We start from the raw sequence: 17,453 nt of genomic DNA, 5'->3' as shown, positions 1-17,453 counted from the left end.
TATAAAGCCCACCAGTCATATCATATAAAGCCCACCAGTCAGGTCATATCATATAAAGCCCACCAGTCAGGTCATATCATATAAAGCCCACCAGTCAGGTCATATCATATAAAGCCCACCAGTCAGGTCATATCATATAAAGCCCACCAGTCAGGTCATATCATATAAAGCCCACCAGTCAGGTCATATAAAGCCCACCAGTCAGGTCATATCATATAAAGCCCACCAGTCAGGTCATATAAAGCCCACCAGTCAGGTCATATCATATAAAGCCCACCAGTCAGGTCATATAAAGCCCACCAGTCAGGTCATATCATATAAAGCCCACCAGTCAGGTCATATCATATAAAGCCCACCAGTCAGGTCATATCATATAAAGCCCACCAGTCAGGTCATATCATATAAAGCCCACCAGTCATATCATATAAAGCCCACCAGTCAGGTCATATCATATAAAGCCCACCAGTCAGGTCATATCATATAAAGCCCACCAGTCAGGTCATATCATATAAAGCCCACCAGTCAGGTCATATCATATAAAGCCCACCAGTCAGATCATATAAAGCCCACCAGTCAGGTCATATAAAGCCCACCAGTCAGGTCATATAAAGCCCACCAGTCAGGTCATATCATATAAAGCCCACCAGTCAGGTCATATAAAGCCCACCAGTCAGGTCATATAAAGCCCACCAGTCAGGTCATATAAAGCCCACCAGTCAGGTCATATCATATAAAGCCCACCAGTCATATCATATAAAGCCCACCAGTCAGGTCATATAAAGCCCACCAGTCAGGTCATATAAAGCCCACCAGTCAGGTCATATCATATAAAGCCCACCAGTCATATCATATAAAGCCCACCAGTCAGGTCATATAAAGCCCACCAGTCAGGTCATATCATATAAAGCCCACCAGTCAGGTCATATAAAGCCCACCAGTCAGGTCATATCATATAAAGCCCACCAGTCAGGTCATATAAAGCCCACCAGTCAGGTCATATCATATAAAGCCCACCAGTCAGGTCATATCATATAAAGCCCACCAGTCAGGTCATATAAAGCCCACCAGTCAGGTCATATCATATAAAGCCCACCAGTCAGGTCATATAAAGCCCACCAGTCAGGTCATATAAAGCCCACCAGTCAGGTCATATAAAGCCCACCAGTCAGGTCATATAAAGCCCACCAGTCAGGTCATATAAAGCCCACCAGTCAGGTCATATAAAGCCCACCAGTCAGGTCATATAAAGCCCACCAGTCAGGTCATATCATATAAAGCCCACCAGTCAGGTCATATCATATAAAGCCCACCAGTCAGGTCATATCATATAAAGCCCACCAGTCAGGTCATATAAAGCCCACCAGTCAGGTCATATCATATAAAGCCCACCAGTCAGGTCATATAAAGCCCACCAGTCATATCATATAAAGCCCACCAGTCAGGTCATATCATATAAAGCCCACCAGTCAGGTCATATAAAGCCCACCAGTCAGGTCATATCATATAAAGCCCACCAGTCAGGTCATATAAAGCCCACCAGTCAGGTCATATCATATAAAGCCCACCAGTCAGGTCATCATAAAGCCCACCAGTCAGGTCATATCATATAAAGCCCACCAGTCAGGTCATATAAAAGCCCACCAGTCAGGTCATCATAAAGCCCACCAGTCAGGTCATATCATATAAAGCCCACCAGTCAGGTCATATAAAGCCCACCAGTCAGGTCTTCATATAAAGCCCACCAGTCAGGTCATATAAAGCCCACCAGTCAGGTCATATAAAGCCCACCAGTCAGGTCATATCATATAAAGCCCACCAGTCAGGTCATATAAAGCCCACCAGTCAGGTCATATAAAGCCCACCAGTCAGGTCATATCATATAAAGCCCACCAGTCAGGTCATATCATATAAAGCCCACCAGTCAGGTCATATAAAGCCCACCAGTCAGGTCATATAAAGCCCACCAGTCAGGTCATATCATATAAAGCCCACCAGTCAGGTCATATAAAGCCCACCAGTCAGGTCATATCATATAAAGCCCACCAGTCAGGTCATATAAAGCCCACCAGTCAGGTCATATAAAGCCCACCAGTCAGGTCATATCATATAAAGCCCACCAGTCAGGTCATATCATATAAAGCCCACCAGTCAGGTCATATCATATAAAGCCCACCAGTCAGGTCATATCATATAAAGCCCACCAGTCAGGTCATATAAAGCCCACCAGTCAGGTCATATCATATAAAGCCCACCAGTCAGGTCATATCATAAAGCCCACCACATATCATATAAAGCCCACCAGTCAGGTCATATCATATAAAGCCCACCAGTCATATCATATAAAGCCCACCAGTCAGGTCATATAAAGCCCACCAGTCAGGTCATATCATATAAAGCCCACCAGTCAGGTCATATAAAGCCCACCAGTCAGGTCATATCATATAAAGCCCACCAGTCATATCATATAAAGCCCACCAGTCAGGTCATATAAAGCCCACCAGTCAGGTCATATAAAGCCCACCAGTCAGGTCATATAAAGCCCACCAGTCAGGTCATATCATATAAAGCCCACCAGTCAGGTCATATCATATAAAGCCCACCAGTCAGGTCATATAAAGCCCACCAGTCAGGTCATATCATATAAAGCCCACCAGTCAGGTCATATAAAGCCCACCAGTCAGGTCATATCATATAAAGCCCACCAGTCAGGTCATATCATATAAAGCCCACCAGTCAGGTCATATAAAGCCCACCAGTCAGGTCATATCATATAAAGCCCACCAGTCAGGTCATATAAAGCCCACCAGTCAGGTCATATAAAGCCCACCAGTCAGGTCATATCATATAAAGCCCACCAGTCATATCATATAAAGCCCACCAGTCAGGTCATATCATATAAAGCCCACCAGTCAGGTCATATCATATAAAGCCCACCAGTCATATCATATAAAGCCCACCAGTCAGGTCATATAAAGCCCACCAGTCAGGTCATATCATATAAAGCCCACCAGTCAGGTCATATAAAGCCCACCAGTCAGGTCATATCATATAAAGCCCACCAGTCAGGTCATATAAAGCCCACCAGTCAGGTCATATCATATAAAGCCCACCAGTCAGGTCATATCATATAAAGCCCACCAGTCAGGTCATATCATATAAAGCCCACCAGTCAGGTCATATAAAGCCCACCAGTCAGGTCATATCATATAAAGCCCACCAGTCAGGTCATATAAAGCCCACCAGTCATATCATATAAAGCCCACCAGTCATATCATATAAAGCCCACCAGTCAGGTCATATAAAGCCCACCAGTCATATCATATAAAGCCCACCAGTCAGGTCATATAAAGCCCACCAGTCATATCATATAAAGCCCACCAGTCAGGTCATATCATATAAAGCCCACCAGTCAGGTCATATAAAGCCCACCAGTCAGGTCATATCATATAAAGCCCACCAGTCAGGTCATATCATATAAAGCCCACCAGTCAGGTCATATAAAGCCCACCAGTCAGGTCATATCATATAAAGCCCACCAGTCAGGTCATATCATATAAAGCCCACCAGTCATATCATATAAAGCCCACCAGTCAGGTCATATAAAGCCCACCAGTCAGGTCATATAAAGCCCACCAGTCAGGTCATATAAAGCCCACCAGTCAGGTCATATCATATAAAGCCCACCAGTCAGGTCATATCATATAAAGCCCACCAGTCATATCATATAAAGCCCACCAGTCAGGTCATATAAAGCCCACCAGTCAGGTCATATAAAGCCCACCAGTCAGGTCATATCATATAAAGCCCACCAGTCATATCATATAAAGCCCACCAGTCAGGTCATATAAAGCCCACCAGTCAGGTCATATAAAGCCCACCAGTCAGGTCATATAAAGCCCACCAGTCAGGTCATATCATATAAAGCCCACCAGTCAGGTCATATAAAGCCCACCAGTCAGGTCATATCATATAAAGCCCACCAGTCAGGTCATATAAAGCCCACCAGTCAGGTCATATCATATAAAGCCCACCAGTCAGGTCATATCATATAAAGCCCACCAGTCAGGTCATATAAAGCCCACCAGTCAGGTCATATCATATAAAGCCCACCAGTCAGGTCATATCATATAAAGCCCACCAGTCAGGTCATATCATATAAAGCCCACCAGTCAGGTCATATAAAGCCCACCAGTCAGGTCATATCATATAAAGCCCACCAGTCAGGTCATATCATATAAAGCCCACCAGTCAGGTCATATCATATAAAGCCCACCAGTCAGGTCATATCATATAAAGCCCACCAGTCAGGTCATATAAAGCCCACCAGTCAGGTCATATAAAGCCCACCAGTCAGGTCATATAAAGCCCACCAGTCAGGTCATATAAAGCCCACCAGTCAGGTCATATAAAGCCCACCAGTCAGGTCATATCATATAAAGCCCACCAGTCATATCATATAAAGCCCACCAGTCAGGTCATATAAAGCCCACCAGTCAGGTCATATCATATAAAGCCCACCAGTCAGGTCATATCATATAAAGCCCACCAGTCAGGTCATATCATATAAAGCCCACCAGTCAGGTCATATCATATAAAGCCCACCAGTCAGGTCATATCATATAAAGCCCACCAGTCAGGTCATATCATATAAAGCCCACCAGTCAGGTCATATCATATAAAGCCCACCAGTCAGGTCATATCATATAAAGCCCACCAGTCAGGTCATATAAAGCCCACCAGTCAGGTCATATAAAGCCCACCAGTCAGGTCATATCATATAAAGCCCACCAGTCAGGTCATATCATATAAAGCCCACCAGTCAGGTCATATCATATAAAGCCCACCAGTCAGGTCATATCATATAAAGCCCACCAGTCAGGTCATATCATATAAAGCCCACCAGTCAGGTCATATCATATAAAGCCCACCAGTCAGGTCATATCATATAAAGCCCACCAGTCAGGTCATATCATATAAAGCCCACCAGTCAGGTCATATAAAGCCCACCAGTCAGGTCATATAAAGCCCACCAGTCAGGTCATATCATATAAAGCCCACCAGTCAGGTCATATCATATAAAGCCCACCAGTCAGGTCATATCATATAAAGCCCACCAGTCATATCATATAAAGCCCACCAGTCAGGTCATATAAAGCCCACCAGTCAGGTCATATCATATAAAGCCCACCAGTCAGGTCATATAAAGCCCACCAGTCAGGTCATATAAAGCCCACCAGTCAGGTCATATCATATAAAGCCCACCAGTCAGGTCATATAAAGCCCACCAGTCAGGTCATATCATATCAAGCCCACCAGTCAGGTCATATCATATAAAGCCCACCAGTCAGGTCATATCATATAAAGCCCACCAGTCAGGTCATATAAAGCCCACCAGTCAGGTCATATCATATAAAGCCCACCAGTCAGGTCATATAAAGCCCACCAGTCATATCATATAAAGCCCACCAGTCATATCATATAAAGCCCACCAGTCAGGTCATATAAAGCCCACCAGTCATATCATATAAAGCCCACCAGTCAGGTCATATCATATAAAGCCCACCAGTCAGGTCATATCTATAAAGCCCACCAGTCAGGTCATATCTATAAAGCCCACCAGTCAGGTCATATCATATAAAGCCCACCAGTCAGGTCATATCATATAAAGCCCACCAGTCAGGTCATATCATATAAAGCCCACCAGTCAGGTCATATCATATAAAGCCCACCAGTCAGGTCATATAAAGCCCACCAGTCAGGTCATATCATATAAAGCCCACCAGTCAGGTCATATCATATAAAGCCCACCAGTCAGGTCATATAAAGCCCACCAGTCAGGTCATATAAAGCCCACCAGTCAGGTCATATCATATAAAGCCCACCAGTCAGGTCATATAAAGCCCACCAGTCAGGTCATATCATATAAAGCCCACCAGTCAGGTCATATCATATAAAGCCCACCAGTCAGGTCATATAAAGCCCACCAGTCAGGTCATATCATATAAAGCCCACCAGTCAGGTCATATCATATAAAGCCCACCAGTCAGGTCATATAAAGCCCACCAGTCAGGTCATATCATATAAAGCCCACCAGTCAGGTCATATCCCACCGCATATAAAGCCCACCAGTCATGTCATATAAAGCCCACCAGTCAGGTCATATAAAGCCCACCAGTCAGGTCATATAAAGCCCACCAGTCAGGTCATATCATATAAAGCCCACCAGTCAGGTCATATCATATAAAGCCCACCAGTCAGGTCATATAAAGCCCACCAGTCAGGTCATATCATATAAAGCCCACCAGTCAGGTCATATCATATAAAGCCCACCAGTCAGGTCATATCATATAAAGCCCACCAGTCAGGTCATATCATATAAAGCCCACCAGTCAGGTCATATAAAGCCCACACTTAAAGCCCACCAGTCAGGTCATATAAAGCCCACCAGTCAGGTCATATCATATAAAGCCCACCAGTCAGGTCATATAAAGCCCACCAGTCAGGTCATATCATATAAAGCCCACCAGTCAGGTCATATCATATAAAGCCCACCAGTCAGGTCATATCATATAAAGCCCACCAGTCAGGTCATATCATATAAAGCCCACCAGTCAGGTCATATAAAAGCCCACCAGTCAGGTCATATAAAGCCCACCAGTCAGGTCATATCAAAAGCCCACCAGTCAGGTCATATCATATAAAGCCCACCAGTCAGGTCATATAAAGCCCACCAGTCAGGTCATATCATAAAAGCCCACCAGTCAGGTCATATCATATAAAGCCCACCAGTCAGGTCATATCATATAAAGCCCACCAGTCAGGTCATATCACATAAAGCCCACCAGTCAGGTCATATCATATAAAGCCCACCAGTCAGGTCATATAAAGCCCACCAGTCAGGTCATATAAAGCCCACCAGTCAGGTCATATAAAGCCCACCAGTCAGGTCATATAAAGCCCACCAGTCAGGTCATATCATATAAAGCCCACCAGTCAGGTCATATAAAGCCCACCAGTCATATAAAGCCCACCAGTCAGGTCATATCATATAAAGCCCACCAGTCAGGTCATATAAAGCCCACCAGTCAGGTCATATCATATAAAGCCCACCAGTCAGGTCATATAAAGCCCACCAGTCAGGTCATATAACCAGGAAAGCCCACCAGTCAGGTCATATCATATAAAGCCCACCAGTCAGGTCATATAAAGCCCACCAGTCATATAAATCCCACCAGTCAGGTCATATAAAGCCCACCAGTCAGGTCATATAAAGCCCACCAGTCAGGTCATATAAAGCCCACCAGTCAGGTCATATCATATAAAGCCCACCAGTCAGGTCATATCATATAAAGCCCACCAGTCAGGTCATATAAAGCCCACCAGTCATATAAAGCCCACCAGTCAGGTCATATCATATAAAGCCCACCAGTCAGGTCATATCATATAAAGCCCACCAGTCAGGTCATATCATATAAAGCCCACCAGTCAGGTCATATCATATAAAGCCCACCAGTCAGGTCATATAAAGCCCACCAGTCATATCATATAAAGCCCACCAGTCAGGTCATATAAAGCCCACCAGTCATATCATATAAAGCCCACCAGTCAGGTCATATAAAGCCCACCAGTCAGGTCATATAAAGCCCACCAGTCAGGTCATATCATATAAAGCCCACCAGTCAGGTCATATCATATAAAGCCCACCAGTCATATCATATAAAGCCCACCAGTCATATCATATAAAGCCCACCAGTCAGGTCATATAAAGCCCACCAGTCAGGTCATATCATATAAAGCCCACCAGTCAGGTCATATCATATAAAGCCCACCAGTCAGGTCATATCATATAAAGCCCACCAGTCAGGTCATATAAAGCCCACCAGTCAGGTCATATCATATAAAGCCCACCAGTCAGGTCATATCATATAAAGCCCACCAGTCAGGTCATATCATATAAAGCCCACCAGTCAGGTCATATCATATAAAGCCCACCAGTCAGGTCATATCATATAAAGCCCACCAGTCAGGTCATATCATATAAAGCCCACCAGTCAGGTCATATCATATAAAGCCCACCAGTCAGGTCATATCATATAAAGCCCACCAGTCAGGTCATATCATATAAAGCCCACCAGTCAGGTCATATCATATAAAGCCCACCAGTCAGGTCATATAAAGCCCACCAGTCAGGTCATATAAAGCCCACCAGTCAGGTCATATAAAGCCCACCAGTCAGGTCATATAAAGCCCACCAGTCAGGTCATATCATATAAAGCCCACCAGTCAGGTCATATCATATAAAGCCCACCAGTCAGGTCATATCATATAAAGCCCACCAGTCATATCATATAAAGCCCACCAGTCAGGTCATATAAAGCCCACCAGTCAGGTCATATCATATAAAGCCCACCAGTCAGGTCATATAAAGCCCACCAGTCAGGTCATATCATATAAAGCCCACCAGTCAGGTCATATCATATCAAGCCCACCAGTCAGGTCATATCATATAAAGCCCACCAGTCAGGTCATATAAAGCCCACCAGTCATATCATATAAAGCCCACCAGTCAGGTCATATAAAGCCCACCAGTCAGGTCATATAAAGCCCACCAGTCATATCATATAAAGCCCACCAGTCATATCATATAAAGCCCACCAGTCAGGTCATATAAAGCCCACCAGTCAGGTCATATAAAGCCCACCAGTCAGGTCATATCATATAAAGCCCACCAGTCAGGTCATATAAAGCCCACCAGTCAGGTCATATCATATAAAGCCCACCAGTCAGGTCATATAAAGCCCACCAGTCAGGTCATATCATATAAAGCCCACCAGTCAGGTCATATCATATAAAGCCCACCAGTCAGGTCATATCATATAAAGCCCACCAGTCAGGTCATATAAAGCCCACCAGTCAGGTCATATAAATCCCACCAGTCAGGTCATATAAAGCCCACCAGTCAGGTCATATAAAGCCCACCAGTCAGGTCATATAAAGCCCACCAGTCAGGTCATATAAAGCCCACCGTCAGTCATATAAAGCCCACCAGTCAGGTCATATCATATAAAGCCCACCAGTCAGGTCATATCATATAAAGCCCACCAGTCATATCATATAAAGCCCACCAGTCAGGTCATATAAAGCCCACCAGTCAGGTCATATCATATAAAGCCCACCAGTCAGGTCATATCATATAAAGCCCACCAGTCAGGTCATATAAAAAAGCCCACCAGTCATATCATATAAAGCCCACCAGTCAGGTCATATCATATAAAGCCCACCAGTCAGGTCATATCATATAAAGCCCACCAGTCAGGTCATATCATATAAAGCCCACCAGTCAGGTCATATCATATAAAGCCCACCAGTCAGGTCATATCATATAAAGCCCACCAGTCAGGTCATATCATATAAAGCCCACCAGTCAGGTCATATCATATAAAGCCCACCAGTCAGGTCATATAAAAAGCCCACCAGTCAGGTCATATAAAGCCCACCAGTCAGGTCATATAAAGCCCACCAGTCAGGTCATATCATATAAAGCCCACCAGTCAGGTCATATCATATAAAGCCCACCAGTCAGGTCATATAAAGCCCACCAGTCAGGTCATATAAAGCCCACCAGTCAGGTCATATAAAGCCCACCAGTCATATCATATAAAGCCCACCAGTCAGGTCATATCATATAAAGCCCACCAGTCAGGTCATATCATATAAGCCCAACAGTCAGGTCATATCATATAAAGCCCACCAGTCAGGTCATATCATATAAAGCCCACCAGTCATCATTCATATAAAGCCCACCAGTCAGGTCATATAAAGCCCACCAGTCAGGTCATATCATATAAAGCCCACCAGTCAGGTCATATAAAGCCCACCAGTCAGGTCATATCATATAAAGCCCACCAGTCACATATCATATAAAGCCCACCAGCCAGGTCATATAAAGCCCACCAGTCAGGTCATATCATATAAAGCCCACCAGTCAGGTCATATAAAGCCCACCAGTCAGCCCACCAGTCATATCATATAAAGCCCACCAGCCAGGTCATATAAAGCCCACCAGTCATATCATATAAAGCCCACCAGTCAGGTCATATAAAGCCCACCAGTCAGGTCATATCATATAAAGCCCACCAGTCAGGTCATATCATATAAAGCCCACCAGTCAGGTCATATAAAGCCCACCAGTCAGGTCATATCATATAAAGCCCACCAGTCAGTCATATCCCGTCCATATAAAGCCCACCAGTCAGGTCATATAAAGCCCACCAGTCAGGTCATATAAAGCCCACCAGTCATATCATATAAAGCCCACCAGTCAGGTCATATAAAGCCCACCAGTCAGGTCATATAAAGCCCACCAGTCAGGTCATATCATATAAAGCCCACCAGTCATATCATATAAAGCCCACCAGTCAGGTCATATAAAGCCCACCAGTCAGGTCATATCATTTAAAGCCCACCAGTCAGGTCATATCATATAAAGCCCACCAGTCAGGTCATATCATATAAAGCCCACCAGTCAGGTCATATAAAGCCCACCAGTCAGGTCATATCATATAAAGCCCACCAGTCAGGTCATATAAAGCCCACCAGTCAGGTCATATCATATAAAGGCCACCAGTCAGGTCATATCATATAAAGCCCACCAGTCAGGTCATATCATATAAAGCCCACCAGTCAGGTCATATCATATAAAGCCCACCAGTCAGGTCATATCATATAAAGCCCACCAGTCAGGTCATATAAAGCCCACCAGTCAGGTCATATCATATAAAGCCCACCAGTCAGGTCATATAAAGCCCACCAGTCAGGTCATATCATATAAAGCCCACCAGTCAGGTCATATAAAGCCCACCAGTCAGGTCATATCATATAAAGCCCACCAGTCAGGTCATATAAAGCCCACCAGTCAGGTCATATCATATAAAGCCCACCAGTCAGGTCATATAAAGCCCACCAGTCAGGTCATATCATATAAAGCCCACCAGTCAGGTCATATCATATCAAGCCCACCAGTCAGGTCATATCATATAAAGCCCACCAGTCAGGTCATATAAAGCCCACCAGTCATATCATATAAAGCCCACCAGTCATATAAAGCCCACCAGTCAGGTCATATAAAGCCCACCAGTCATATAAAGCCCACCAGTCAGGTCATATAAAGCCCACCAGTCAGGTCATATCATATAAAGCCCACCAGTCATATCATATAAAGCCCACCAGTCAGGTCATATAAAGCCCACCAGTCAGGTCATATAAAGCCCACCAGTCAGGTCATATAAAGCCCACCAGTCAGGTCATATCATATAAAGCCCACCAGTCAGGTCATATAAAGCCCACCAGTCATATAAAGCCCACCAGTCAGGTCATATCATATAAAGCCCACCAGTCAGGTCATATAAAGCCCACCAGTCAGGTCATATCATATAAAGCCCACCAGTCAGGTCATATCATATAAAGCCCACCAGTCAGGTCATATCATATAAAGCCCACCAGTCATATCATATAAAGCCCACCAGCCAGGTCATATAAAGCCCACCAGTCAGGTCATATAAAGCCCACCAGTCATATCATATAAAGCCCACCAGTCAGGTCATATAAAGCCCACCAGTCAGGTCATATAAAGCCCACCAGCCAGGTCATATCATATAAAGCCCACCAGTCAGGTCATATAAAGCCCACCAGTCAGGTCATATAAAGCCCACCAGTCAGGTCATATCATATAAAGCCCACCAGTCAGGTCATATCATATAAAGCCCACCAGTCAGGTCATATAAAGCCCACCAGTCAGGTCATATCATATAAAGCCCACCAGTCAGGTCATATAAAGCCCACCAGTCAGGTCATATCATATAAAGCCCACCAGTCAGGTCATATAAAGCCCACCAGTCATATAAAGCCCACCAGTCAGGTCATATAAAGCCCACCAGTCATATAAAGCCCACCAGTCATATCATATAAAGCCCACCAGTCAGGTCATATAAAGCCCACCAGTCAGGTCATATAAAGCCCACCAGTCAGGTCATATCATATAAAGCCCACCAGTCAGGTCATATAAAGCCCACCAGTCAGGTCATATCATATAAAGCCCACCAGTCAGGTCATATCATATAAAGCCCACCAGTCAGGTCATATAAAGCCCACCAGTCAGGTCATATCATATAAAGCCCACCAGTCATATCATATAAAGCCCACCAGTCAGGTCATATAAAGCCCACCAGTCAGGTCATATAAAGCCCACCAGTCAGGTCATATAAAGCCCACCAGTCAGGTCATATAAAGCCCACCAGTCAGGTCATATAAAGCCCACCAGTCAGGTCATATCATATAAAGCCCACCAGTCAGGTCATATAAAGCCCACCAGTCATATAAAGCCCACCAGTCAGGTCATATAAAGCCCACCAGTCAGGTCATATCATATAAAGCCCACCAGTCAGGTCATATCATATAAAGCCCACCAGTCAGGTCATATCATATAAAGCCCACCAGTCATATCATATAAAGCCCACCAGCCAGGTCATATAAAGCCCACCAGTCAGGTCATATAAAGCCCACCAGTCATATCATATAAAGCCCACCAGCCAGGTCATATCATATAAAGCCCACCAGTCAGGTCATATCATATAAAGCCCACCAGTCAGGTCATATAAAGCCCACCAGTCATATAAAGCCCACCAGTCAGGTCATATAAAGCCCACCAGTCATATAAAGCCCACCAGTCATATCATATAAAGCCCACCAGTCAGGTCATATAAAGCCCACCAGTCAGGTCATATAAAGCCCACCAGTCATATAAAGCCCACCAGTCATATCATATAAAGCCCACCAGTCAGGTCATATAAAGCCCACCAGTCAGGTCATATAAAGCCCACCAGTCATATCATATAAAGCCCACCAGTCAGGTCATATAAAGCCCACCAGTCAGGTCATATCATATAAAGCCCACCAGTCATATAAAGCCCACCAGTCATATAAAGCCCACCAGCCAGGTCATATCATATAAAGCCCACCAGTCAGGTCATATCATATAAAGCCCACCAGTCAGGTCATATAAAGCCCACCAGTCAGGTCATATCATATAAAGCCCACCAGTCAGGTCATATCATATAAAGCCCACCAGTCAGGTCATATCATATAAAGCCCACCAGTCAGGTCATATAAAGCCCACCAGTCAGGTCATATAAAGCCCACCAGTCAGGTCATATCATATAAAGCCCACCAGTCATATAAAGCCCACCAGTCATATAAAGCCCACCAGCCAGGTCATATCATATAAAGCCCACCAGTCAGGTCATATCATATAAAGCCCACCAGTCAGGTCATATCATATAAAGCCCACCAGTCAGGTCATATCATATAAAGCCCACCAGTCAGGTCATATCATATAAAGCCCACCAGTCAGGTCATATAAAGCCCACCAGTCAGGTCATATAAAGCCCACCAGTCAGGTCATATCATATAAAGCCCACCAGTCATATCATATAAAGCCCACCAGTCAGGTCATATCATATAAAGCCCACCAGTCAGGTCATATCATATAAAGCCCACCAGTCAGGTCATATAAAGCCCACCAGTCAGGTCATATAAAGCCCACCAGTCAGGTCATATCATATAAAGCCCACCAGTCAGGTCATATAAAGCCCACCAGTCAGGTCATATCATATAAAGCCCACCAGTCAGGTCATATAAAGCCCACCAGTCATATCATATAAAGCCCACCAGTCAGGTCATATAAAGCCCACCAGTCAGGTCATATAAAGCCCACCAGTCAGGTCATATCATATAAAGCCCACCAGTCAGGTCATATCATATAAAGCCCACCAGTCATATCATATAAAGCCCACCAGTCAGGTCATATCATATAAAGCCCACCAGTCATATAAAGCCCACCAGTCAGGTCATATAAAGCCCACCAGTCAGGTCATATCATATAAAGCCCACCAGTCAGGTCATATCATATAAAGCCCACCAGTCAGGTCATATAAAGCCCACCAGTCAGGTCATATCATATAAAGCCCACCAGTCAGGTCATATCATATAAAGCCCACCAGTCAGGTCATATCATATAAAGCCCACCAGTCAGGTCATATCATATAAAGCCCACCAGTCAGGTCATATCATATAAAGCCCACCAGTCAGGTCATATCATATAAAGCCCACCAGTCAGGTCATATCATATAAAGCCCACCAGTCAGGTCATATCATATAAAGCCCACCAGTCATATAAAGCCCACCAGCCAGGTCATATCATATAAAGCCCACCAGTCAGGTCATATCATATAAAGCCCACCAGTCAGGTCATATAAAGCCCACCAGTCAGGTCATATCATATAAAGCCCACCAGTCAGGTCATATCATATAAAGCCCACCAGTCAGGTCATATAAAGCCCACCAGTCAGGTCATATAAAGCCCACCAGTCAGGTCATATCATATAAAGCCCACCAGTCAGGTCATATCATATAAAGCCCACCAGTCAGGTCATATCATATAAAGCCCACCAGTCAGGTCATATCATATAAAGCCCACCAGTCAGGTCATATCATATAAAGCCCACCAGTCAGGTCATATCATATAAAGCCCACCAGTCATATCATATAAAGCCCACCAGTCAGGTCATATAAAGCCCACCAGTCATATCATATAAAGCCCACCAGTCATATCATATAAAGCCCACCAGTCATATCATATAAAGCCCACCAGTCAGGTCATATAAAGCCCACCAGTCAGGTCATATAAAGCCCACCAGTCAGGTCATATCATATAAAGCCCACCAGTCATATCATATAAAGCCCACCAGTCAGGTCATATAAAGCCCACCAGTCATATCATATAAAGCCCACCAGTCATATCATATAAAGCCCACCAGTCATATCATATAAAGCCCACCAGTCAGGTCATATAAAGCCCACCAGTCAGGTCATATAAAGCCCACCAGTCAGGTCATATAAAGCCCACCAGTCAGGTCATATCATATAAAGCCCACCAGTCAGGTCATATAAAGCCCACCAGTCATATCATATAAAGCCCACCAGTCATATCATATAAAGCCCACCAGTCATATCATATAAAGCCCACCAGTCAGGTCATATAAAGCCCACCAGTCATATCATATAAAGCCCACCAGTCAGGTCATATAAAGCCCACCAGTCAGGTCATATAAAGCCCACCAGTCAGGTCATATAAAGCCCACCAGTCAGGTCATATAAAGCCCACCAGTCAGGTCATATCATATAAAGCCCACCAGTCAGGTCATATCATATAAAGCCCACCAGTCAGGTCATATAAAGCCCACCAGTCAGGTCATATAAAGCCCACCAGTCAGGTCATATAAAGCCCACCAGTCAGGTCATATAAAGCCCACCAGTCAGGTCATATAAAGCCCACCAGTCATATCATATAAAGCCCACCAGTCATATCATATAAAGCCCACCAGTCATATCATATAAAGCCCACCAGTCAGGTCATATAAAGCCCACCAGTCAGGTCATATAAAGCCCACCAGTCAGGTCATATCATATAAAGCCCACCAGTCATATCATATAAAGCCCACCAGTCAGGTCATATAAAGCCCACCAGTCATATCATATAAAGCCCACCAGTCATATCATATAAAGCCCACCAGTCATATCATATAAAGCCCACCAGTCAGGTCATATAAAGCCCACCAGTCAGGTCATATAAAGCCCACCAGTCAGGTCATATCATATAAAGCCCACCAGTCAGGTCATATAAAGCCCACCAGTCATATCATATAAAGCCCACCAGTCATATCATATAAAGCCCACCAGTCATATCATATAAAGCCCACCAGTCAGGTCATATAAAGCCCACCAGTCAGGTCATATAAAGCCCACCAGTCAGGTCATATAAAGCCCACCAGTCAGGTCATATAAAGCCCACCAGTCATATCATATAAAGCCCACCAGCCAGGTCATATCATATAAAGCCCACCAGTCAGGTCATATAAAGCCCACCAGTCAGGTCATATAAAGCCCACCAGTCAGGTCATATAAAGCCCACCAGTCAGGTCATATAAAGCCCACCAGTCAGGTCATATCATATAAAGCCCACCAGTCAGGTCATATAAAGCCCACCAGTCAGGTCATATCATATAAAGCCCACCAGTCAGGTCATATCATATAAAGCCCACCAGTCAGGTCATATCATATAAAGCCCACCAGTCAGGTCATATCATATAAAGCCCACCAGTCATATAAAGCCCACCAGTCATATAAAGCCCACCAGTCAGGTCATATAAAGCCTATAGCTAGCTGTCAACAACACTGTTCGTTTGGTAAGGTTAGCTAGACTAACATGGTGTGGCTAGCTACATGGCTAATTCAGGCTACGGTTAGCTAGACTTACATGGTGTGGCTAGCTACATGGCTAATTCAGGCTACGCTAGCCATGCCAATCACGTCAGCTAGTTAGCACAACAGCGGCAGCCAACGACATGACTTTAACTAAACACATGTGTAACTAGTTGTTTAGCTAACATGAAGAAACCTTACCTTTTCTCTGCTAACGTTAGCTCTGTTTACGTAGCTAGTTGGCGTTAATCAGGCTAACGTTAGTTAGCTAGCTCTGGTTGATTGTGACAGACCAAGCGTATTTCCTTAACTGACACCACTTCTAGGTTGTATTTCTATTCAAATCTGATCAAATAATTTCCAGCGTTAGTTCTGACATCCTTCTAACGTAGCTAGCTGTCAAAACGACAGAGCTAGGCTAACCTGCACCAGGAATCTCCCTTTCTGCTTCCGCACTGTGGGAGATCATTTCTTCTTCTATCATATATTGGGCGATCGCACAATTGTATGTGCATCCCGCCCTCTACTGTTCGGGATGGAAACAGGATTTCCCAAAAACGAAAAAAACTACCACAAAATAAATAAACTAAATAAATCAAGTTTTCTGTTACAAAATAAAACAGCTCTGATCCCTACAGAGGCTCAAGGGGAACCTGGGAGGGCGGGTCATCCAGCGCCAGTACCCCTTGCAAGTCTTCAGATGTAAAATCCTTGAGCCCCAAAAACATTTCTGCCGCAGCCACAATAATGTCACATTTCTTAAGACTTCTTTGAGACTTTATAACTGTGGCAATGAACGCAACAAAATCCACCTTTTTAACACACAGGGTATCTTTTATCTGGGAGCAAACATTTACTACAGGCTGTGGAGTATCCACTACCATATCTTCACTAGCATCACTTATTTTCTCAATTATTTTAATCGCCTCCGCATAGGAGATTCGATGGACCACTAACTTTTGCCATCTCAATTTCTTTCACCCTTACAGGGCACTCCAGGAACTCGGGATCATGATCCCCACCACAATTGCAACACCGTCGTCCTTCTACACACCGTTCTTCAGTATCCTCTGTTCGTCTGCACACACTTGAAACATCCTTTACAGTTCTTACACTGCAGTGGTTTGGGGACGAAA

General features: G+C 44.3%; 1 protein-coding gene across 8 annotated transcripts in view; it reads right to left on the bottom strand.

Annotated features, from left to right (window-relative positions):
- Window positions 1-16,779, bottom strand: part of LOC121537221 (NF-kappa-B essential modulator) — a 65,568-nt gene extending 48,789 nt beyond the window's left edge. For all 8 annotated transcript variants that reach the window (XM_045207058.1, XM_045207059.1, XM_045207061.1 and 5 more), the window contains exon 1: window positions 16,519-16,779. The gene's annotated coding sequence lies outside the window, so the exon portion shown is untranslated. The remainder of the gene's footprint in view (window positions 1-16,518) is intronic.
- Window positions 16,780-17,453: the final 674 nt, after the last annotated feature.

The sequence above is a fragment of the Coregonus clupeaformis genome, chromosome 24, assembly GCF_020615455.1.
Source record: "Coregonus clupeaformis isolate EN_2021a chromosome 24, ASM2061545v1, whole genome shotgun sequence".
NCBI lineage: Eukaryota > Metazoa > Chordata > Actinopteri > Salmoniformes > Salmonidae > Coregonus > Coregonus clupeaformis.
The sequence above is the reverse complement of the archived record's forward strand: the minus strand, read 5'-3'. Positions and strand labels throughout refer to the sequence as shown.